Genomic DNA, 24,274 nt, shown 5'->3' on the forward strand with positions numbered 1-24,274 from the left:
TTTACTGATTGTGTGTGAATTTTAATGATTTATTTAACCTCTCTAGGTTACATGTTTTCTCTTATGTAAAGTGGTGATTATAATATCATAGAGTTGTATTTAAATAAGTTGACAAATTGAGTGAAATTCCTGGAGTCATGCTTGGCATATGGTAAGCCCTCAGAAATGCTGTTATTTATAGCTTAGGAGAGTTGAGTAAGGTTAAGAAGTCCAAAGTCTTTTAGCTGCTAACTGGTAGAGCCAGCACCTAATTACAGATGTTCTGAATCCAAGTCCTGTTGCCTTTACCAAATTTTATTATATACTTATTTATTTATTGCATATACATTTATAAATTTTACTCTAAATAGAGACCAATAAACCAGAAGCTTTCTGACTTCCTTACAGCAGAACTTTCACTCCTAAAGCCAGTCTTTTGCTTTAATTCACCCATATGCACTCCTTAGTAGTTATAAACCAAATTGTGAAAGGGAAAAATGGCAAAGGAAAATGCAGATTTAACATGATTAACAAAAATTTACTTGAATATGATAAAAAGTTAAAAGTAAATAACACCTACAGGGAAAAATTGCAGTAAGCAAAAGAGTGACTGTCCCTAATCAATAAACATAACAGGAAAAATAACTTTTTTGAAAACAAATGAGAATAGGCAGTTCACAAAAGAAAAAAGAGGTGACTTGATAAATATTTTAACCTCCCTAGTTAATTGAAGAAATTTAAACTAAAAACAGCATAATGCATCTTTGATGATACAGCCGACAAATAAGAACATTTAAATTGTAATGAGCAAATTTACGTTGAAGCTTTTAGGGAAGATTATTAGGGAAAACTAGGACTTTTTGTCTTTTTCTGGCCACGTGGAGGCCTAGGGGATCTCAGTTCCCTGACCAGAAATCGACACCATACCCCCTGCAGTGGAAGCTCAGAGTCCAAACCACTGGACCACCAGGGAATTCCCAAGACCCACGTATTCTTGATATGGGAATGTAAGTTGATAAAACTACTTATCTCCATGAAGAACCTTCAAAAAGCTCCTAACCTTAAAACTAATAATGATCCATCTGAAAATGTTACCCCAAGAAAAAATGGTAACTCTGGATAAAAATGTATGCACAGATTCATTGCAGTGTTATCTATTGTAACAAAATGTTTGGATACAGATCAAAAAAGATAGTTAAATTTTTGTACATTTCAGTTCAGTTCAGTTCACTCAGTCGTGTCCGACTCTTTGCGACCCCATGAATCGCAGCACGCCAGGCCTCCCTGTCCATCACCAACTCCCGGAGTTCACTCAGACTCATCATCGAGTCCATGATGCCATCCAGCCATCTCATCCTCTGTTGTCCCCTTCTCCTCCTGCCCCCAATCCCTCCCGGCATCAGAGTCTTTTCCAATGAGTCAGCTCTTCGCATGAGGTGGCCAAAATACTGGAGTTTCAGTTTTAGCATCATTCCTTCCAAAGAAATCCCAGGGCTGATCTCCTTCAGAATGGACTGGTTGGATCTCCTTGCAGTCCAAGGGACTCCCAAGAGTCTTCTCCAACACCACAGTTCAAAAGCATCAATTCTTCGGCGCTCAGCCTTCTTCACAGTCCAACTCTCACATCCATACATGACCACTGGAAAAACCATAGCCTTGACTAGACGGACCTTTGTTGGCAAAGTAATGTCTCTGCTTTTGAATATGCTATCTAGGTTGGTCATAACTTTCCTTCCAAGGAGTAAGCGTCTTTTAATTTCATGGCTGCAGTCACCATCTGCTGTGATTTTGGAGCCCAAAAAAATAAAGTCTGACACTGTTTCCACGATGGGACGGGATGCCATGATCTTTGTTTTCTGAATGTTGAGTTTTAAGCCAACTTTTTCACTCTCTACTTTCACTTTCATCAAGAGGCTTTTTAGTTCCTCTTCACTTTCTGCCATAAGGGTGGTATCATCTGCATATCTGAGGTTATTGATATTTCTCCCTGCAATCTTGATTCCAGCTTGTGCTTCTTCCAGCCCAGCAGTATTATTTGATAAAGAGTTTTACTAAAAAAAAATTTAATGACCTTGGAAAAATAAGATAGCATACTTTTGAGAGGTGGAGGGAAGCAAGATTCAGAATTGCAGCTCTGTACCTTCTAGTGTCAAGCAGTAAAGCTAGTCTTGAGAATGGTTCATTCTGGACAAACGTTACTAAGTAGTTCTTAAGTGTTTGACTTACTGAACTTCTAACGTACTGTAAAAATAGAATAAATAAAACCCCTTTTGAACCCACATCCTCTTTGCGTTGTCATAGTGGCCACCCCATTTCTCTATTCTTTAAGCAGACGCCTCAGAAAAAGTCATCTAATGTTTCCAGTTTGCCATCTCCCAGCCTTGAATCTAGTCCGGCTTTTGGCCTAGGTTATTTCACTGAAATGGTTCATCAAGTCTCCAGTGACCTCCAGTGGTCAGTTCGCAATCCTCGTCTTACTTGACTTGTCAACAGCATTTAACAGTTGATCAGTTCCTTTTCTTTCAAATAGTTTCTTTTTGTTCCAAGAAACCACATATTTGGCTTTCCCCTTACCTTAACGGCTGTTGCATCTGGTCTTTCTTTGCTGGCACCTCTCTCTATGATTTATTTTAACTTAGTATGGTGAATTGGGAGAAGGCAATGGCACCCCACTCCAGTACTCTTGCCTGGAAAATCCCATGGATGGAGGAGCCTGCTAGGCTGCAGTCCATGGGGTCGCTAAGAGTCGGACACGACTGAGCGACTTCACTTTCACTTTTCACTTTCATGCATTGGAGAAGGAAATGGCAACCCACTCCAGTGTTCTTGCCTGGAGAATCCCAGGGACGGGGGAGCCTGGTGGGCTGCTGTCTATGGGGTCGCACAGAGTCGGACACGACTGAAGCGACTTAGCAGCAGCAGCAGCATGGTGAATTACATTATTTTTAAATTGTGATAGAATACACATAACATAAAATTTACCACTGTAACCATTTTTAAGTGTATCGTTTAGTGACACTAAGTACATCTACATTTTTGTGAAATTGTTCATCCATCTCCAGAACTTACTTTCATCTTCCCAAACTGAAACTCCATATCTGTTAAACACTAATTCCCATTTCCTCCCTCTGGCAACCACCATTCTACTTTTTGTCTATGAATTTGATTATTAACTATTATAGATACTTCATACATGTGGAGTCATACAGTATTTGTCCTTTCGTGACTGGCTTATTTCACTTATTATAGCCTCAAAATTGATCCATGTTGTAGCAGGTATCACAGTTTCATTTAAAGCTGAATAATAGTGCATTGTATGTACATACAATTGTTTGTTGTTGTTTAGTTGCTAAGCCGTGTTCGACTTTTGTGACTCCATGGACTGTAGCCCACTAGGCTCCTCTGTCCATGGAATTTCCCAAGCAAGAATACGGGAGTGGGTTGCCATTTCTTTCTTCAGGGGATCTTCCTGAACCAGGGATCCATCTGGGGTCTCCTGCATACGCAGGCAGATTCTTTACCTCTGAGCCACCAGGGAAGCCCCATGAACATACGACATTTTGTTTATCCATTCATCTATTGATGGACACTTGGGTTGTTTGCACTTTTGTCCTATTGTGAATAATACTGTTGTAAACATGAGTATACTATAAATATGTGGTTGAATCCCTGCTTTCAGGTCTCTTAGGTCTATACCCAGAAGTGGAATTGCTGGATTATATGGTAATTGTATTTTTAATTTTTTTGAGGAATTGCCATACCTTTTTCCACATTCCCACCAGCAGTGCACAAAGATTGTAATTTCTCCACATCCTCACCAAGACTTGTTTTCTGGTTTCTTCATTTGTTTTGTTTTTGTAATAGCCATCCTAATGAATATAAAGCAGTATTTCATTATGGTTTTGATTTACCTTTCCATGAAAGGTAAATGAGCCTTTTCATGAGCCTCTTGAAAGTGAAAGAGAAGAATGGAGAAGTTGACTTAAAAGTCAACATTCAGAAAACTAAGATCATGGCATCTGGTCCCATCACTTCATGGCAAATAGATGGGGAAACAATGACAGACTATTTCCCTGGGCTCCAAAATCACTGCAGATGGTGACTGCAGCCATGAAATTAAAAGACGCTAGTTTTGGAAGAAAAGTTATGACCAACCTAGACAGCTTATTAAAAAGTAGAGACATCACTTTGCCAACAAAGGTCAGTCTAGTCAAAGCTATGGTTTTTCCAGTAGTCATGTATGGATGTGAGAGTTGGACTATAAAGATAGCTGAGCACTGAAGATGCTTTTGAACTGTGGTGTTGGAGAAGACTTTTGAGAGTCCCTTGGACTGCAAGGAGATCCACCCAGTCCATCCTAAAGGAGATCAGTCCTGGGTGTTCATTGGAAGGACTGATGCTAAAGCTGAAGCTCCAATACTTTGGCCACCTGATGCTAAGAACCAATTAATTTGAAAAGATCCTGATGCTGGGAAAGATTGAAGGCAGAAGGAGAAGGGGACGATGGAAGATGAGATGGTTGGATGGTATCACTGACTCAATGGATATGAGTTTGAGTAAAAACTGGGAGTTGGTGATGAACAGGGAGGCCTGGTGTGCTGCAGTCCATGGGGTCGCAGAGTCGGACATGACTGAGTGACTGAACTGAATAATTAGCAATGTTGAGTATCTTTACATGTATATATTATCCATCCGTGTATCATCTTTGGAGAAGTGTCTATTCAAGTCCTTTCCCCATTTTGTTTGGGCTTTTTTTGTTGTTGTTCAGTTTCAGCAGTTTTTATTTTGAATATTAAGCCCTTATCAGATATATGATTTGCAAGTACTTTCTTCCAGGTAGCCATTTTAAAGTGTTGGTTGTGTCTCTTTATGCACAGAAGTTTTAAATTTTGATGTAGTTCAATTCATCAGTTTTTGCTTTTGTTGTCTGTACTTCTGATGTCATATCCAAAAAATAATTGCCAAATCCAGTGTCATGAAACTTTCCCCTTTATTTTCTTCTAAGAGTTTTATAGTTTCGCTTTTACCTTTAGGTCTTTGATCTGTTTTGAATTAATTTTCATATATAGTGTAAGGCCAGAGTCCAATTAATTCTTTTGCATGTGAATATCTAGTTTTCCCAATACATATGTTGAAAAGACTGCCTTTTCCTCATTGGATGGTATTAATACCTTTGTCAAAATTCATTTGATCATTTATATAAGGGTTTATTTCTGGGCTACAAATTTTGATATGTTATATTTATTTTCATTTGTTTAGTATTTTAATTCTGTTCTAATTTCCTTTTTGATTTCTTCCTTGAATCAAGGATTATTTAGAGATATGTTATAATTTTTGGATATTTGGGGATTTTCTTGATGTCTTTCTATTATTGATTCCACTCTGGTCAGAAAAAATACTTTGTGGACTTAAATTTCTTTTAATTTACTGAGACTTATTTATAGTCTAGATTATGGGGTCTGTCTTTCCCCCGCCCCCCTACTAGCACATGAGATCCTGGTTCCCCTGACCAGGGATCAAACCCACGCTGACCCTCTGCATTGCAAGTGCCGAATCTTAACCACTAGATCACCAGGGAAGTCCCACATGGTCTATCTATTTAAATGTTCCATATGCCCTTATAAATAATATATATCTTGTTGTTCATGAGGTATTGTAAAGTTATCAGTCAGGTCCAATTGATTGGCAGTGTTGTTCCGTTCAGCCGTGTCCTTACTGTTTTCTGCTGCTGTATCTGCCAATTACTAATAAAGGGGTGTTAGCCTCTCCAGCTGTAATGGTAGATTCATCTGTTTTCCTTGCTCTTTGGTCAGTTTTTGCCTCATGTATTTTGACACTGTTGTTGGGCACATACACATTCATTCATTCATTCATTCATGAAAGTCGCTCAGTTGTGTCTGACTCTTTATGACCCCCATGGACTACACAGTCCGTGGAATTCTACAGGCCAGAATACTGGAGTGGGTAACCTTTCCCTTCTCCAGGGGATCTTCCCAACCCAGGGATCAAACCCAGGTCTCCTGCATTGCAGGCGGGTTCTTTACCAGCTGAGCCACAAGAGAAGCCCTTGAGGACTGCTATATCTTGGAGAAGTGACCACTTTATCATTATGGATACTAATATACATTATACATTCCTCTCTTTATCCCTGATAATTTTCCTTGCTCGTAAGTCAGCTTGCTCTGAACTTAATATGGCTACTCCAGCTTTCTTTTGATTAGTATTAGCAGAGTATATTTTGCTCCACCTCTTTATTTTTAATCTGTGTCTTTACATTCAAAGTGGGTTTCTTGATCTACTCTGACACCTCTTTGTTTTAATTGGTGTATTTAGACTTTTGACTAATGATTTTAATGTAGCTGGATTAATAGCTACCATAGGTGTGACTGTTTTCTGTTCATTGCCCTTGTTTCTTGTCTTCTACTCTTTTTCTGCTACCTTCTGGTTTTAATTGAGCATTTTTTATTTCTCTTCTCTTACCATATCAGTTACACTTTTTTTTAGTGATTGCCCATGAATTTGAAATGTACATTTATAACTAATCCAAGTCTAGTTTCATGTAACACTATACTACCTCACAGATAATACAGGCACTTTATAACAGTTATTTCCAGTTCCTAAAATCCCTTATAACATTGCTGTCATTCATTTATCCATCAGCTGTAATCATCTAATTCATTACTGCTGTTATTTCAAATTATTATCTGTTAGATCAGTTAAGAACAAGAAAAATAAAAGATTTAATTTTACCTTCATATATTCTTATTTGGTTTCAAGTTTCTGGCTTAAATTATTTCTCTTCTTTTCAAGAACTTCTATTAACATTTGTTACAGAGCAGATATATAAAACAACAGATTCCCCTGAAATTTTGTTTGAGAAAGTCTGTATTTCTCTGTCATTTGAAATATAATTTTGCTGGATTTACAGAATTGTAGCTTTGTGGGGGTTTTTTCTTTCAATGCTTAAACATTTCACTTTATTCTTCTCATTTTTGTGTAATTTCTGAAGAGACATCTCATGTAATTCTCATCCTTGCTCCTCTAGAAGTTGTGTTTTCCCCCCTCTGGCTTCTTCAACATTTTCTCTTTGTCTTTGATTTTCTGCAGTTTGAATATATTCCTAGGTGTAGATTTTTTGGTGTTTATCCTGCTTGATGTTCTCTGTTTGGTATCTGTCTTCTGTTAATTGTTTAGTAGCTTTTTTCTTCCTAACTCTTCACTCCTTTTAGGCCCTGTATTTAAATGTATCTGGAAGATAACTAATTCTTACCATTTCCACTGGTCCATGTTGCCATCTTCTGGGTTTCATTTGCCTTCAAATAGTTCTCCCTGCTTTTGCCCTTGATCTCCTCCTTCCTTTCACCACACAACAGATTAGAGAAATCTGTCTAAAATTTCAGTGGGAACTTGTCATCCTTTGATCAGAACTGTCCTGTGACTTACCTTGTCATACCAAGTAAAAGCCACTGTCCTTATGGCCTGAAAGCCCATATTTAGCTGTTTCATCTCTTACCTTACCTCCTACTAATCCTCTCATCATTGCCCTCTAATTAGGGTGCCCTCCTTTCTCTATAGATGTCACCAGGCATCTCAAGACTTTGCCATTTCCTTCAGATGTCCACATGACTCTCTTCTTTACCATTGCGTTTAGGTCTTTACTCGAATATCACTTTTTTCATACTACAAATCTTCATGCCCTGTGAACTCCCTGTACCCCCTTTCATGCTTTATTTTTCTCCAGAATAGTTTACCAGCTGACCACTGTCTGTCAGGAGAGAGCATGGCACAGTGGAGAAAATGGTATAAAGCCAGTTCGGCTGGAGCATGTAGAGCGAAGAGGGAGCACATTGTGAGATAACGCTAGTGTGGGAATTAGGGACCAAACTGTGGCAGACTCTTGCAGGCCATGTCAACATATTTTGACTTTATCCTAAAGGGTGGTGGCAGATCACTAAAGTATCTTAACCGGAGGGATTTGGGAGGAGGGTCACTAACATGATGAAATATGTCTTTTTTATAAAGATCATTCTATTTTCACTGTGGGAGGAAGAGTGGAGAGGGGAAAATTGGATGTGAAGAGACTCGGTAAGAGGCTATTGCAGTGATTTAGGTATAAACCTATGGTAGCTTAATCTGTTAGGGTTTTCATGGCCATACAAAAAAAGAATGTTTGGAACTGATTCTTACCATGAATTCCATTTATAAACCTAGGTGGTTCAGCAGTTCATAACTCTTAATTGCTAAATTAGGATCTCCCATTTATAGAATCCCCATTTGGTTCCATTACAAGAAAATGAAATCTCTCACCCAGTGTTACTCTTCTTCAATATAAAAATCCTAGAAACTAAAAATCAATATTTATTTATTTTTTTTCAGAGTCTTCTAAATTTTTTATTAAAATGGAGATTCCTAGGTAATAATTTGGCAAGGACTTTTGGGGGTAGACTTTCTCAATTTAATGTAAAAAAACTTCTTTGAAATCTTGCATTTGTCTCAAATTATATTCCAATTTTGCATGTAATTTTACCTCCAATTTGGGTCTTGGTGGGAATAGTACACTCAAGAATCATTGCTGCTTCCACTTTATCCCTTTTATATGAAAGCTCAGCATTTGACACTACTGGTGAAAAAGCATATTGACATATTTAGAGCAGTGATTTTTATTTTATGTATTTTTTGTGTATTTCTTAGCATTATACACAAAACACAATATCCCCTGATTAAGTTTAGTTCTTATTTAATGGTCCGTTTTTAGACCTGATCAAATTGATTGTCTCGTGAAAGCAAGCTTTAAATAATTTCCTTATTATATTCTTCTGAACTCCTCTTATCTCAAATATAAAGAAGTTGGTTAGGACTAAGACTGTCCTCAACAGGAAATTTTGAAGACAAAGGTGTCTGTGTGTGTGTTATTTCTTGTCACAGAGCCAATGCTCTGCCCACAGGAACCTTCAGAGTTTCTGCAAATCAGAAATTCATGACAACCTGGCCATGCTAAGATAGATTTGAAGTTCTTAAAGCAAACAGACTAGTAAATTAGAATCTGAGCAGTGGTTTTCTAATGTGGCAGTGTTTTCATCAAACCAAAATGTTGATACTGTGTTTTTACTTTAGGAGGGGAAAGCATTTAATTTCTCCCATGTTTTAAGCATTTTGTACCTACTTAAAATATGTTATTTTGTTTAATTATCAGGAACCAGTATCTTAATCCAGCTTTGTTTCCCTAATAAGGAAATTGTATATTAACAAATAACTTTCCCAGGCTCACACAGGGATCCAGATATGCCAGGGGTTTCTTTTGATCAGGGGTTCTTAGTTTGGGTTCCTTTGTCTCCTCTTCTCTCTGTGTGCTAACAGTTTTCAGAGAACTGATGACCCTTCAATTCAATAAAGTTCAGAATCAGTAAATTTTATTATGCTGCCTCCTGATTTGGGGTTCCTAATCTGACAGTGCTGTGCACTCTTGTGTTGCATTACCTTTCCACAGTTCTTTTCCAAATACCAGTAACTCTAATTACAGTAGTAAAGCAGTGAAGTAGTAGTAAAGTGTAGTAGTTGTTTTTTAGCCAGGCACTGTGCTAAGTGCTATATATATGATTTATCTGACTTGGTGTTCACAACAGTGTTGCGGAACTATGTCCCCTTACTTTAAGGCTAACCCTCTCTGTGTCTCAAATTCCAGCCCCATTCTTTGTTTTCCTGACTGGACTTCCTGCTCCAATTTCTCAATCCTTTGTTCCTACCTACACACTTCTCATAGAAGTTGGGAGATTTTTTTTTTTTTTAATCTTTTTTTCCCTCGAATTATCTGTTGAAAAACCTTAAGTGGCTTTCTTCCTCTGATAGGGAATAGGGAAATTTCAGGTCTTTTATCTTACAGGGTCTTTGGTAGCTTGCTAGCCTAATCACTGTTTAAACCACATATGTACTCATTCTTTCCCCCTAGCTTTATCCCAGCTGTTCATTGTAAATGCTCAAACCACCTGGACTCTTTTAAAATAATTTTTTTATTAGGCTTTTCATTATCTTGAATCTACACCTTTTTTTCCCATGAAATTCCATATCTGTAGTGAATTCCTACCCCAACCCCTTTGTTGCCTTCAAGAAATGTATGTAAGGCATACAGTAAAAATCTTTCCTTGTCCCCTAATTCCTCAGTTTCCTTCCAGAGGTATTCCATGTATTTACAAGTATCTATGCACATATAAGAGTAGAGGTGATTTAGCGTTTTAGAGTGTGAACTTGGGATCCAGGCTGCCAAAGTTTGAAGTGTGGATTCTCTTACTGGATGTGTGGTTTGGGCAAATTATAGTACCTACCTCATTAAGACTTTTGTGAGGATTTTTCATGGTAGTGCCTGGCATGTGGTAAGTTCTCAGTAAATATATGCTGTTAATATTGTTTTGTTGTTGTTATGTAACAAAGCAGAATACATTGGAAAGAGAATGGCATTTACTGTCAGGATAAGTTTGAATAGAGCTTCCTAGTTACTTTGCACGTAAGTCGTTAACTCAAGTTAAACCTTAGATGGTTTCCTTATCTTTATAGTGGGGGAAATCATATACAGTTTTGATATGGTAAACTAAAACATAAAGAGCTTTGTACATGATAAAATGCTCTATAGAGGTTATTGGTCACATCGTTTTACTTTCCCTTCTAGGAGAGATCACAACATTTCTGTTGGTTTTAAGAAGTGAAGTCTCTAAAGATTTCAGAAATTTGTGACAGGTATGCTGTTTTGCTCTAGAAATTATTTTAAATTCATGTGCATGCATGCTAAGTCACTTTAGTCATGTCCAATTCTTTGCAGCCCTATGGACTGTAGCTCACCAGGCTCCTCTGTCCATAGGATTCTCCAGACAAGATACTGGAGTTGCCATGCCCTGCTCCAGGGGGTCTTCCTGACCCATGAATCGAACCCAGGTCTCTTATGTCTCCTGCATTGACAGGCAGATTCTTTACCACTAGCGCCACCTGGGAAGCCTCTTTAAATTCATGTTTTTGTTTTTTTTTTTTTAATTTGCTATGACTTGCTTTAGTGTTAGTCTTAAATTTTCATATTATGGTTATGTAATTTATATGGCAGTGCCCTTAAGGGAATAACATTAGAGTAAATATCTCTATTTATGGAAATGTCAAGATTCTGACATCAGGATTCTATAATTGATATACTTAGCATAGATTAGTAAAGTTAACTTAGTAAGACTTATCTTTTAAAGAAAAATCTTTTGGGGGCAACATAGAAAGTATTAGTCACTGCCTATAAAATTTTCTTCATGGTTTACAAATGTTTTATTTGCCTGTAATGATAACAGTTGCTGAAGAATATTCATCTAAGTAGATTATACTACATATAAAAAGCGGTCCACTCTGATGTACTTTATGATGATTTACTCTGTTGCTAAAAGAAGATAGGTATTCCCTCCTTTTTTTTTTTTTTTTTAGGGAATATTTTTGGATAGAGTGATAGTCTCCCATATTCTGTTTAATAGTGTCATTCCCAGATTCTTCGTAGTCAGTGTTCTAGTCAGAGTTTAGTAAATAGTAGAGCAGGATTCTAGTCAGGCAGTATGGATCCTAAGTTCAGACTTCTGAACATTTCACCGTAATGCTGTGAGAAGGAGAATGACTATGAACAATTACCAATGGCTTTGAGAAAAAATGAATAAAAGAACTTTTGGAAATGAAAAATACAAATACAAGTTTTAAATTCAATAGATAGGTTTAACAATAGATTAGGGAATTCATGAGCTGGAAGATGACCTGAAAAATAAATTAAGCAAAATGCAGAGACACAGATAAAGCATATGTAAGAGAAGAAAAGAGAATTTGAAAATTGGGGCAGAGATTGCTAAATTCCCTTGATTTCTTTTTCCATCTGAGTAATCACTATTAGTCGGAAGCTTTGCTCTCCAGCTATAGCTTCCATCTCAGTGTCTTTCTGACTGTGTGTCAGTTTCAGCAATTTGGATGCAAGTAGAAGTTCTGTGTGCGTAGGTTTTAGCTTTCTGGTTTATGCCTGTAAGAAGAGAGATGCGCCAGCTCCATCCTCTTCCTTCCCATAGACTGGAATGTGGGCATGGTAGTGGACTGTTTAGCTCTGTGGCACAGGGCAGTACTCTAAGGATGACAGAGCAACAAGGTACAAGAGCTCAGTTCTCAGACTGCTGAGCTGCCAAACCAGTCCTGAACTGTCCCTTTCTACTGTCACGTGAGAGAGGAAAAAAATTTGAATTTTGTTTAAGCCATAGTAGAATCTCTTACTGTATCAGCCCAGTCTCATATTAACCTTAACCAATACAAGAAAAGCATAAGATCTAACAGTTATCAAAGCAGAATACAGATGTGAAGAAAAGTCGAGTAGAAATAATATTTGAAGAGTTTATAATTGAGAATTTCTAAAATTTCAAAAAGGCATAAATTCAAGAAGTGTATCCTAAACAGGAGAGGAAAAACCAATACCTAAACATGTCATAGTTAAATTTGCACAAAATCAGGAATAGTCTGAAGGAGAAGACAGATTACCTTCAAAAGATCTACTATTAGACTAGTTTATTAAAAGGAAAAATTGAAACTGAAACCAAAAGAAAAGAATAACTATGGTGTGCTGAGAATAAATAACTATTAAAGTTAAAATATCTTTTAAGAATGTAGGTACATAAAGTTTTCAGAAAAATTAAAATGTTTTACCACCAGTAGAATATCATTAAGAGAAATTCTAAAAGATACACTTTGGGTAGAAGAAAGAGATCCCAGATTGAGGCTCTGAGATACTCATTGGAAAAGAAGAAAGGCTGAAAATGAAAGAGCCAGGCATTCAATCTAAATTAGAAAAAGGACAGAATAAAGAAAAGAAGGAAATAATAGACATAAAAGTAGATATTAAAGAAATATAAAAGAAGCCAACAATGAAGAGTCAACAGAGCCAAAGTTGATTTTTAGAAAAAGACTAATAGAATTAACAGATTTACTAGGATGCATCAGAAGAGAGACCATAATAAAAGAGATGTAACTACAGATGCTACAAAGATTATTGTAAACGAAACATGTATACTTACTAACACATTTTTTAAGGAATAACTTCAAATGGTAGATTATTGCATTTGTTGCATACTAGTATTAAGTCTTTCAAGACCACTGGTCAAATTTGCCAGAAATTTTACTCTTGATAAAGTAATATGGTTGGATTAAACATTTTAATCCTTTACTTTGAATTTGTAGAGAATATCAAGGGTACAACGAATGGAATAATTGTCTCAGTCATAATTTATTAAAAATTTTAGTAAAAACTTGTTTGGGGATAATTGATGAATGAGTTTCTTTTAGAATGGTAGTATTTATGATCCTTTTTAATATATAAAGAAGGAAGTGTCATTTAGTAAAGAAATGTACTGTGTCAAGTCGCTTCAGTCTCACTCTTTGTGAGATATTGTGACCCTGTGACCTGTAGCCACCAGGCCCCTCTGTCCACGGGACTCTCCAGGCAAGAATACTGGAGTGGATTGGCATGCCCTCCTTCAGGGGGTCTTCTTGACCCGGGGATTGAACCCATGTCTCTTATGTCTCCTGTATTGGCAGGCAGATTCTTTACCACTAGCACCACCTGGGAAGCCCTCAAAGAAATGTAAGAACCTGAGAAGCAGTGGAGACATTGTGCTTTTAAAAGCTTTTCTTCTTTTACGTTTTCGATGCTGGTTCAAAAAAGTAATGACACAGTACTGAAAATGATCTATAGTGTTTTCTTTCTTTCTCTTAAAAAAAATATTGTCACCAGCCCTGTAGTTCATATTCACACTGTTCAATTGATTTAGACAGTGTACTTAAAAAAGATGCTGACTTATAGGGACAACTTCCTTATTTTCTGGAGGAGCAGTAGAAATAATAGTGGTCAGGGAGCTCACCTCAGTGCTCTGTGATGACCTAGAAGGGATAGGAGGCTCAGGAGGGAGGGAATATATGTAAGCATATAGCTGATTCTCATTGTTCTACAGCAGAAACCAGCACAGCATTGTAAGGCAAGTATACTCCAATTAAAAATATATATACACATATATATATTTATATATGCTGCTGCTGCTGCTAAGTCACTTCAGTCGTGTCCAGCTCTGCGAGACCCTGTAGACGGCAGCCCACCAGGCTCCCCCGTCCCTGGGATTCTCCAGGCAAGAACACTGGAGTGGGTTGCCATTTCCTTCTCCAATGCATGAAAGTGAAAAGTGAAAGTGAAGTCACTCAGTCGTGTCTGACTCTTAGCGACCCCATGGACTGCAGCCCACCAGGCTCCCCTGTCCATGGGATTTTCCAGGCAAGAGTACTGAAGTGGGGTGCCATTGCCTTCTCCATATTTTTTATATATGTGTGTGTGTGTGTGTGTGTGTTTACACACACACACAAATAATTTGAGTTTAAATCCTAGCTTAAACTGGAAGCTTTCCCAAACGTTAGAGTTCTAGCTTCTCTTGAAAATTTGTGAGATATGATAATATTGGAACTGCATTCCTTTGTGGTGTTGGGGAAAATAAAACCATAGACAAAAGAAAAGAAGAATTAGTGGTGGTAACCTCTGTAGATAGGCACTTTGAAGCACACCAACACATAACAAAGTCCTAGACTGATAGACATCTGCAGGCCTAGAGAGCAGCTGGTACAGATTACAGCAAGCTCCAGGAAGGATTTTGACGGCAGCAGGGGAGAGAAGGGTATGATATTGATAGATTATCTGGCAAGTTTGGGTAGAAAATGTTGGTAGACAATTCCAGAATAAACACATATTATATGAAAAAGGAAATGTAATCTTAGTATATTCTTTTGCTCTGTGTTAAGAGAGCTAGAATTCTCACCTACCATAATAGCAATATCTAAAACTAAAAATCAAGAGATAGTAGTATAAATATCTTACTCAGAAGTATGGGGAACACTCAGAGAAAGAACTAGAAGTTGGAAATAGGTTAAGGTTTAGAGCTTCCCTGATGGCTCAGATGGTAAAGAATCTGGGTGCAATGTGAGAGACCCAGGTTCGATCCCTGGGTCGGGAAGATCTCCTGGAGAAGGAAATGGCAACCCACTCCAGTATTCTTGCCTGGAAAATCACATGGACAGAGGAGCCTGGCAGGCTCCAGTCCATGGGGTCACAAAGAGTTCTGCATGGCTGAATGACTAACACACAGATGCACGCACACACACAAGGAGATACAGTGACTGCTCTTTTTATTATAAGCCTTTTCATAATGCCTGCTAATAGTACTAATTAGCATATATTACTTTTAAGAGAATGTAAGACCTAAAGCCGGGAGAAATGTCAATAACCTCAGATATGCAGATGACACCACCCTTATGGCAGAAAGTGAAGACGAACTAAAAAGCCTCTTGATGAAAGTGAAAGAGGAGAGTGAAAAAGTTGGCTTAAAGCTCAACATTCAGAAAACGAAGATCACGGCATCTGGTCCCATCACTTCATGGGAAATAGATGGGGAAACAGTGAAAACAGTGTCAGACTTTATTTTTCTAGGCTCCCAAATCACTGCAAATGGTGATTGCAGCCATGAAATTAAGAGACACTCCTTGGAAGGAAAGTTATGACCAACCTAGATAGTATATTGAAAAGCAGAGACATTACTTTGCCAACAAAGGTTCGTCTAGTCAAGGCTATGGTTTTTCCAGTGGTCATGTATGGATGTGAGAGTCGGACTGTGAAGAAAGCTGAGTGCCGAAGAATTGATGCTTTTGAGCTGTGGTGTTGGAGAAGACTCTTGAGAGTTCCTTGGACTGCAAGGAGATCCAACCGGTCCATTCTAAAGGAGATATCAGTCCTGGGTGTTCATTGGAAGGACTGATGCTAAAGCTGAAACTCCAGTACTTTGGCCACCTCATGCGAAGAGTTGACTCATTGGAAAAGACTCTAATGCTGGGAGGGATTGGGGGCAGGAGGAGAAGGAGATGACAGAGGATGAGATGGCTGGATGGCATCACCGACTCGATTGGCATGAGTTTGAGTGAACTCCGAGAGTTGGTGATGGACAGGGAGGCCTGGCATGCTGCAGTTCATGGGGTCACAAAGAGTCGGAGACAACTGAGTGACTGAACTGAACTAAACTGAAGACCTAAAACTTTTGCAGAGGAAACAGAATGAATACAGATTTTGAAACCATCATTTGAAAAAGGAATAGGACTGCTTATTGAAAAAGAGGTTATGGTTGGGGAAATAGCTGTCCTCAAATATTTGAAGGAGCGTAGCCTGGGAGAGTTCTCTTTATACTGTTTAGCATCAGAGGCAGGGGCCCAACAAGTAGCCAGTACAGAGAAACAGCAATGTAAAATTATCCAGAAATGGAATGTACTCTGTTTAGTGAGTATAGAGTTCAAAGGAATAGATGACTGTATCTAGAGATGTTTTTAGAGTGAATTGCCACAAAAGAAACGCTTACTGTAGTTCAGGCATTCTGTTGTTAAATACTGAATTCAGTATTGCTAAAATACTGAATTCAGTATTTAACAAGAAAAGACAAAGCCAGCTAGTAATATAGCATGCTAGAAGATTTGCTACATGCAAGAAAAGTGTATTGTTTTCTAAGTTTGTCATCATAATCTGCATAGAATAAAGTTGTATCATTTGTGGTTTGCAGAATTAGGATTTAGGATTTCTTTTTATTGGGATTACTGATTTATTTTGTCTTATTCCTATACTCTTTTCTTTACCTTTCTTTTGTGTTGTTTAGTTTTCACTTTGTGATTCTGGCACTGGTCAAGTTTTCTGTGCTTGTTTTTCCTCTAGTGATTTTTAAGTTATATGTGATTTAGTTATTGATATTATATTTTTCATGCTTTATTTATATTTTTTCAGTATATGGAAAAAGAGAGGCTCAGTATCTTTATGCTCTTCCCAAGAAGAGAAAGACTTTTAACATGCCTTCCTTTCTGTCTTCTCCCAAACTAAAAGGTTGAGATAATCACAGTTTTATTTTCAGATTTTTGTACTTATTTTACAGTGATAATCAAATACTTAGCTATAATTTTTGCTGATATATATTTTTATTATCATTTAGCTCTGATCCTTTACTTTCCATCTGATTTCTTCTTTGACCTGTATATTATTTAGGATTGTGTTAACTTAAAAACATTTGGAGATTATATAATTATATTTTTGTATTGATTCCTAATTTAATTGCATTATGGTCAGAATGTACACTTTGTATGATTTCAGTCCTTTGAAATTTGTTTAAACCTGATTTATGGCCCAGTATTGTCTGTTCTAATAAATGATCCATATGCAATTTAGAAAAATGTGTAATTTGCAGTTGCTGGGTTTGGGGTGTGGTGTTTTATATATGTCATCTGAATTAAGTTGATTCATTATTTGGTCAAATCCTTAATATATCCTTACTGACTTTGTCTTCCTTTTCTCTCAGTTATTGAATTTGTTAAAATCTAATCCTGATTTTTTGTTTGACTAGTTTTCCTTTGGTTCTGTTAACTTTTGCTATATATATGTTTTGTTTTGCATTTTAATTTTCATTTTTCCTATTGAATATGTACTCATGTAATTAATGATATTTAGGTTATCCATTATTTTCAGTTTGTCCATCTGTTCTTTGTTCTTTTGTTTTTTCCTTTCTACCTCCTGTTTTTAGTAGTCAAACCATTCAAATTATTGTGGCTTAAGACAGTAACCAGGCTTCCCGGATAGCTCAGTTGGTCAAGAATCCACCTGCAATGTAGGAGACCCTGGTTTGATTCCTTTATTGGGAAGATCCACTGGAGAAGGGACAGGCTACCCACTCCAGTATTCAATGGCCTTCCCTGTGGCTCAGCTGGTAAAGAATCTGACCTGGGTTTGATTCCTGGCTTGGGAAGATCCCCTGGAGAAGGGAAAGGCTCCCCACTCCAGTATTCAGGCCTAGAGAATTCTAGTCCACGGGATCACAAAGAGACAGGATGCAGCGGCTTTCACTTCAAGACAGTAACCATTTATTATCGTCCATAGTTTCTTGAGTATGGAATTAGGGAATGACTCATCTAGGAAGATCTGGCCCAAGGTCTCTCCTCTGAGTGATGCAGTCAAATGGTGGCTGTCTGGAATTATCTTCTTTATTGATAGGTCTCACAGCTGGGGCTCCTCTGGCAGCTCTGTCCATCTCTGTGGTTTTTCCAAAGTGGCCACTTCAGGGCAGCCTTTTAACTCTGGGCCCAAAGGCATGACTTCAGACTTCAAATAGAGATCCAGGAGGAATTTCTCGCACCCTTTCTAGCTTCAGAAGTCATACAACACCACTTCTGCATAATTTAATTTTTAATTTTTTTTTTTTTACAATGTATTTATTTACTTTTTGGCTGCACTGGGTCTTCATTGCTTTGCATGGGCTTTCTCTAGTTGTAGCAAGCAGGGGTGCTTCTCGTTGTTATGGAGCACAGGCTGTAGGAGTGTGAGCTTCAATAGTTTCGGCTTGAGGGCTCTGGAGCACACATTCAGTAGTTGTGTCTGGGCGTAGTTGCTCGAGGCATGTGGGATCATCCCAGACCTGGGATCAAATTCTTGTGCTCTGCATTGGTAGGCGGATTCTGAACCACTGGACTGCCAGGCAAGTCACTCCAGGGTCTTTTATGTAGATTTAATAGCTTCACGGTTTTCTTTAAGGATATTACATTTATTTTACAGTGTTTTATAGATCCTCTTAATTCTATTTTCTTTGGCTTTTGTTCTGCTGCTTGTTGAATTTATTGCCTTTTGTCAGATTTTACTCAAATCAGTGACTAATTGTCTACTCTTTTTGAGAGTTCCAGCTTGCCTTTTCTATTTCCAGGAGCTTATCTTCTTTCATTTGGTAAGGGGTAAGAAAGTACTGTTGAGCTGAGTTACCTGGTTTTAGAATGTGAAGACTAATTTATAAACTTCATTTGTAAGTATATTATGTCTGATTATTTTATCCCCATATATATCCTCCCCCCAAAGTACTAGTCTTGAGAAAAACAAGAGGAGAAAGTATCAAGGAAGATAATCTCTCAGTGGGATAGTACTATGACTTCATGTTACAGAAACGATTGACTTTCCACTATGATGTATTATGAGGAACGTTGTTTTTTATTTTAGAAAGTTAAGTCTTACCATCATTTCCATATTACTTACCACCATCCCCACCCATCCCCAGTATTTTGTGGTCAGTTGTCAGATTTAAAATATTCACAGCTTCTGTAAATATTTAAATATAACCAACAGTATAACTGCTTGTTAAAAAGTTTCAGTGTTCCTTAATGTAAAACACTTTTTATCCAAAATTTCTTGTCACAACTAAATTTCCTTTAATGAATTTTGTTTCATAACTTCAGTTGTACAGGAGAAATCATTTCATCTTGTAATTAGTTTAAATATTTAAAAACAGTAAAAGCAGGTCTATTTGTATCACAGGGAAAATCATTAAGTTATTTTGTGAAATTTAGAAGTAGTTTTACTGAAGTTTGAAGCATGAAAAAATTGTTATATTATAACTTGGGCCATAGTGTTAGGGATTCAAGATTGACTTAAAATGTAAGCATAGTGTAATGTTTATTCTTATCCTCCTTATTTGTCGGGGAGTCTTAACCAGAGTGAGAAATTTTCTGGTGCTGTGTTGGGAGTGCAGGGCACAGGAGATTTCCATAAAAAGGCATGGGATTTGCTTGGAAGAACGTAGTGGTTTTCTAACTTGGCAGTAATAAGTTAGAACTAACCCCTTTTAAAAAGAAAATATTCATCTACATTATTCCTCATTGGTATTTGTATGTGATTCCTTATCTGAGCTATATTATTATTGTATTTGCATGTGTGCATATGTGTATACATTTATAATCCATGGTACTTGTTTGGTGTAAAGAAAACGATTTTCTGTGCTTACAAAACACGTGAAAAATAACTTTGTAAGTTGACTGTCTTGCTCCTCAAGTTGAGGAACGGGGGCCAAATATTTTGTTGTTATAGAATACCCAAAATAATTTGGCCACGTCTGAGTGCGTTTCCCCAAATGCTATTGCCCTAGGAGGCAATTTGGGAAGCATAAATGAGCCTTGCTATATTAGGATTCCCTCTAAAAAGATACACATTTTTGGATAAGAGAGATGATGAATTTGCCTCTTATTAAAATGACAGCAATCCCCAGACTGAGAATCACTGGGAGCCTGGAAAGGGGGTTAGGGATATGGGGATCTGTCTCTTGTGTTTAATAGTTAGCTTTTTTGCACCCCATAGAAATGAAAGGACTACTTGGTACAGATAAGAGTTAATAGGATTACTAGTATCCAGCACAAACATCTCCCACCTCGTTTATTCCTCAGGTTCCTATTCATCTAGATAGTAAAATGTGGTTGTTTCTCAGAGTTCAGTTCTTAGCTTTCTTCTGTTTTCACTGAATTAATAAATTCTCCTTGTTTGATCTCATCTGCTATGGTTTCAACTACTACCCTCTTTTGTAACACCCACTCCTAAGTCCTTAATGGTTTCTACTGAGCTTCCAGACTTGGTCTGTCAGTTGTTTACCTGCTTTTCCTGTAAGCATCTCAAACTTAATTTTTGGCAGAAAGATTTAACTTTCTTTTTAAATCTTCTTTTATATTTCCTATCTTAATTGGAGGAGGTGTGCCACCAGCCCCCTAAATTGCCCAAGATAGATACCTGAGAATTATCCTGACTGTTCTTCAATCCTCTTAATAAAAGCCTCAGTAATAACCTCTAATCAGCTATGGAGTCTTGTCAGTTTTACCTTCAGAAAAACACTGCCCGCCTTCAGCTGTAGAGCTACTCTACAGGCCTGTGTCATTTCCCACCTGAGCTGTTACAGTAGCTTCCTGCTATTCTATCTCTGATCTCTCTTTTCCTTTGATCTCCCTTATATACTGTATCAGCTTTCTATATTATAATTATATAATATTTGTGTATACATTACTTTTTTAAAAAAAATCATTGTTTTCTCCTCATTGCTTACTAGATAAAAAGTACTCTTAACATGGCAAATGCTTTTGTAAGCATAACCCAGTCTCCATACCTGACTTCAATTTCCATACCTTATTTTTAAACCCTGTGTTTTACTCATGCTGAGCTATGCAGTATTCCCTGAATCTTCTGTATTTAATAGTTTGGAGTATTTGTTCACCTGTTTCCTCTGCTTAGAATGCCCTTCACTACATACCTATAACATTCCTCTTTAGCTTTTCACTTAGCTTTTATGTCAGTTCAGTTCAGTTCAGTCGCTCAGTCGTGTCCGACTCTTTGCAACCCCACGAATCGCAGCACGCCAGGCCTCCCTGTCCATCACCAACTCCCAGAGTTCACTCAGACTCTCGTCCATCAAGTCAGTGATGCCATCCAGCCATCTCATCTTCTGTCGTCCCCTTCTCCTCCTGCCCCTCTTCTCTGTTCCTCCATCCTTCCCCAACCCTTTAGTCTTGTCTCTATAGTAACTTTGTTTGCAACTATATTGTAGTTTTTTTTTTTTTTTTCCCCCTCTGTGAGCTCTTTGAGGAAGGAAACAGATATTTTTGTTTTTTGTCCCTGGTATCTAGTCCATATTAACAGACCTGTTACCTGGGAGATATTTTAAAAATATTTGATTCAGAACAAAGCTATTCTTGGTGTCATGTCTGTTACATAGTCTACTAATTTATCCTTACCATGTTGCTTTGTTCCAGCCACTATAACAAATTATCATAGTCTGGGTGGCTTAAACAACAGATTTATTTCTCACTGTTCTGGAGGCTGAGAAGTCCAAGATCAGTGCCCTAGCAGATTAGGTGTTTGGTAAGGACCCACTTCCTGGCTTGTATTTGGTTGTCTTGTATCCTCACATGGGAGAGGGCAGAGAGAAGCAAGCTCTCAGCCTCTTTCAAGGGTATAATCCCATACATGAGGGCTCTGCCCTTATGACCTCATATAATCCTGATTATCTCCCAAAGGTCCCACCTCTTAATACCATCATATTGTGGGGAGAGCTTCAATATAAGAATTTTCAGGGGGCATATTCGGTTTCTAACAGTATGTATATATATATAACTGTTTGGGGGCTTCCCTGGTGACTCAGACAGTAAAGAATCTGCCTGCAGTCCAGGAGACCCAGGTTTAATTCATGGGTTGGGATTATCCCCTGGAGAAGGGAATGGCAACCCACTCCAGTATTCTTGCCTGGAGAATTCCATGGAGAGAGGAGCCTGGTGGGCTACAGTCCATGCGGTTGCAAAGAGTCAGACATGACTGATACTTTGACTTTCACATATAACTGTTAGTCTGAGAAATTTCTTCCCTCTTTCCCATTGAATTTCCTAAATTAATTCTATTGAGCTATAATTTACATGTAATAAAATGCACCTATTTTAAATATACAGTTCAGTAAGTTTCGATAAATCTGTATACCCATGTAACTACCATCATGATCAAGATAGAGCTCATTTCCTTCACCCTGAAAAGTTCCCTTATGCTCCTTTGTAGTCATCACTCCTGCCCTATCACCACTGGTCCCACGTAGCTTTTTGGCACTATAACTGAGTTTCGTATTTGGAATTTTATGTAAGTGGAATCATACAATATTCACTGTCTCATATTTGGCTGATTTTGCTGAGCATGTTTTTCAGATTCATCTACATTACTGCATCTGTCAGTAGTTTCTTTTTATTAGTAGTATTCCATTGATTGGATATGCCACCATTTACCCATTCACCTCTTGATGTATACTTGTATTGTTTCTGGATTTTGGCTAGTATGAGCACCAAGAGTTGAAGTTCTTCCCCCCCACCGCCCCCCCCCCCAAGCTTGACTTGTTGAAAAGACTTTTACACACTGAGTTTCTTTAGCCCCTGTATTAATGATCTATTCTTGTGTAACAGATGAACCCAAACCTTATTGTCTTAAAACAACAGTAATTATTTATTGTCCCTCACTTTCTAAGGATTAGAGATTTGGGAGTAGCTTGACTGGAAGAGTCTGGCTCATGGTCTCTTGAGGCTACAATTATCTGAATTAAAGCTTGACTATAAGACAGGCTTCAAAGGCGGCTGGCTCACATAGTTGACAAATGGGTCAGAGGCCTCTTAGAATGGCTGATTGTCCTCATGACATGGTGGTGGTTTCCCTCAAAGGGAGTGATCCCAGAGACAATGGTCCAAGCAATGCCTTTTAGATGATAATCTTGGAAGTCAGATATTGTCTGCCATTTTCTGTTGGTCACATAACCAATCTTGAGTAAGCGTGGGAAGAAACTACACAAGGATATGAATACGAGAGGGAACAACACAAATCAGGACTACCAAGAGGCCAGGATCACTGGAGAGCATCTGAGAGGATGGGTACCACAGTCCCTTTTGTAAAAAATGAATGGAATATATGTCCATGGTTTTAATTCTGGACTTGATTTGATTCTACTGCTCTATGTTTATCCTTAGGCTAATACAACACTGTCTTTATTATTGTAGTTTTATAGTATGTCTTGAAATCAGGTAGTATAAGATGTTTTCTTTTTTTTCCCAAAACTGTGGTGGCTATTCTTATTTATATTTTCATATAAATGAAGTCATCTTGTCAGTTTCTACAAAAAGATTGTGATTGTGATCACATTGAATCTGTATATCAATTTGAGGAGACTTGATATCTTAACAATGATATGGACATATCTTATGGCATAGCTCTATAATCATTAAGTCCTTAACCAGACACATTTTGTAGTTTTAATACAGAAGTCTTGCACACATTTTGTTACACTTACCTAAGTATTTCTTATTGGATACTAATATAAATGGTATTTAAAAAATTTCATTTCCAGTTCTTTTCCAGTATATGGAAATATAATTGCCTTTTTTTGTATCAACCTTTTATCCTGAAGCCTTGCTAAATTCACTTCTTAGTCTGGTAGCTTTTTTTTTTTTTGCATATTCCTTTTAGGATTTTGTACATATAGAATCATGTCAGCCTGTGAAAATAAGTTTCATTTCTTCCTTTTGCATAGGCTTATAGGCTTAAAACCTCCTATGGACTTTGCAGGTAGCACAGTGGTAAAGAATCCACCTGCCAATCAGGAGACTCAAGAGACACAGTTTGATCCCTGGATCAGGAAGATCCTGTGGAGGAGGGCATGGTAACCTGCTCCAGTATTCTTGCCTTGAAAAATGCCACGGACAGAGGAGCTTGGCAGGCAGCAGTCCAGGAGGAGGCAGAGAGTCAGACACAACTGAGCACACGCACAGAGCCTCCTGTATATAGCTTAGTACTGTTGGACGGAAGTGGTGAGCGTGAACATATTGGTAGAAGAAAAAGAGAAAAACGTAGTACCAATAGATGCAGGAAAAG

The 24,274-nt window shown here is 37.7% G+C and overlaps 1 protein-coding gene across 7 annotated transcripts in view; it reads left to right on the forward strand.

Moving 5' to 3' along the window:
• RAP1A (RAP1A, member of RAS oncogene family) overlaps positions 1-24,274 on the forward strand; it is an 82,347-nt gene that overhangs the window by 34,491 nt on the left and 23,582 nt on the right. For 3 of the 7 annotated variants that reach the window (XM_086391816.1, XM_086391813.1, XM_086391815.1), the window contains exon 2: positions 10,640-10,707. The exons of 3 other annotated variants lie outside the window; for them this stretch is intronic. The gene's annotated coding sequence lies outside the window, so the exon portion shown is untranslated. Of the gene's footprint in view, positions 1-10,639; positions 10,708-18,781; positions 18,873-24,274 lie in introns of those variants that run through there. One more of the 7 variants, XM_086391819.1, reaches the window with a different exon arrangement.

The sequence above is a fragment of the Bos grunniens genome, chromosome 3, assembly GCF_055505025.1.
Source record: "Bos grunniens cultivar Pamir isolate PY7600 chromosome 3, Bosgru_T2T1.0, whole genome shotgun sequence".
Taxonomy (NCBI): Eukaryota; Metazoa; Chordata; class Mammalia; order Artiodactyla; family Bovidae; genus Bos; species Bos grunniens.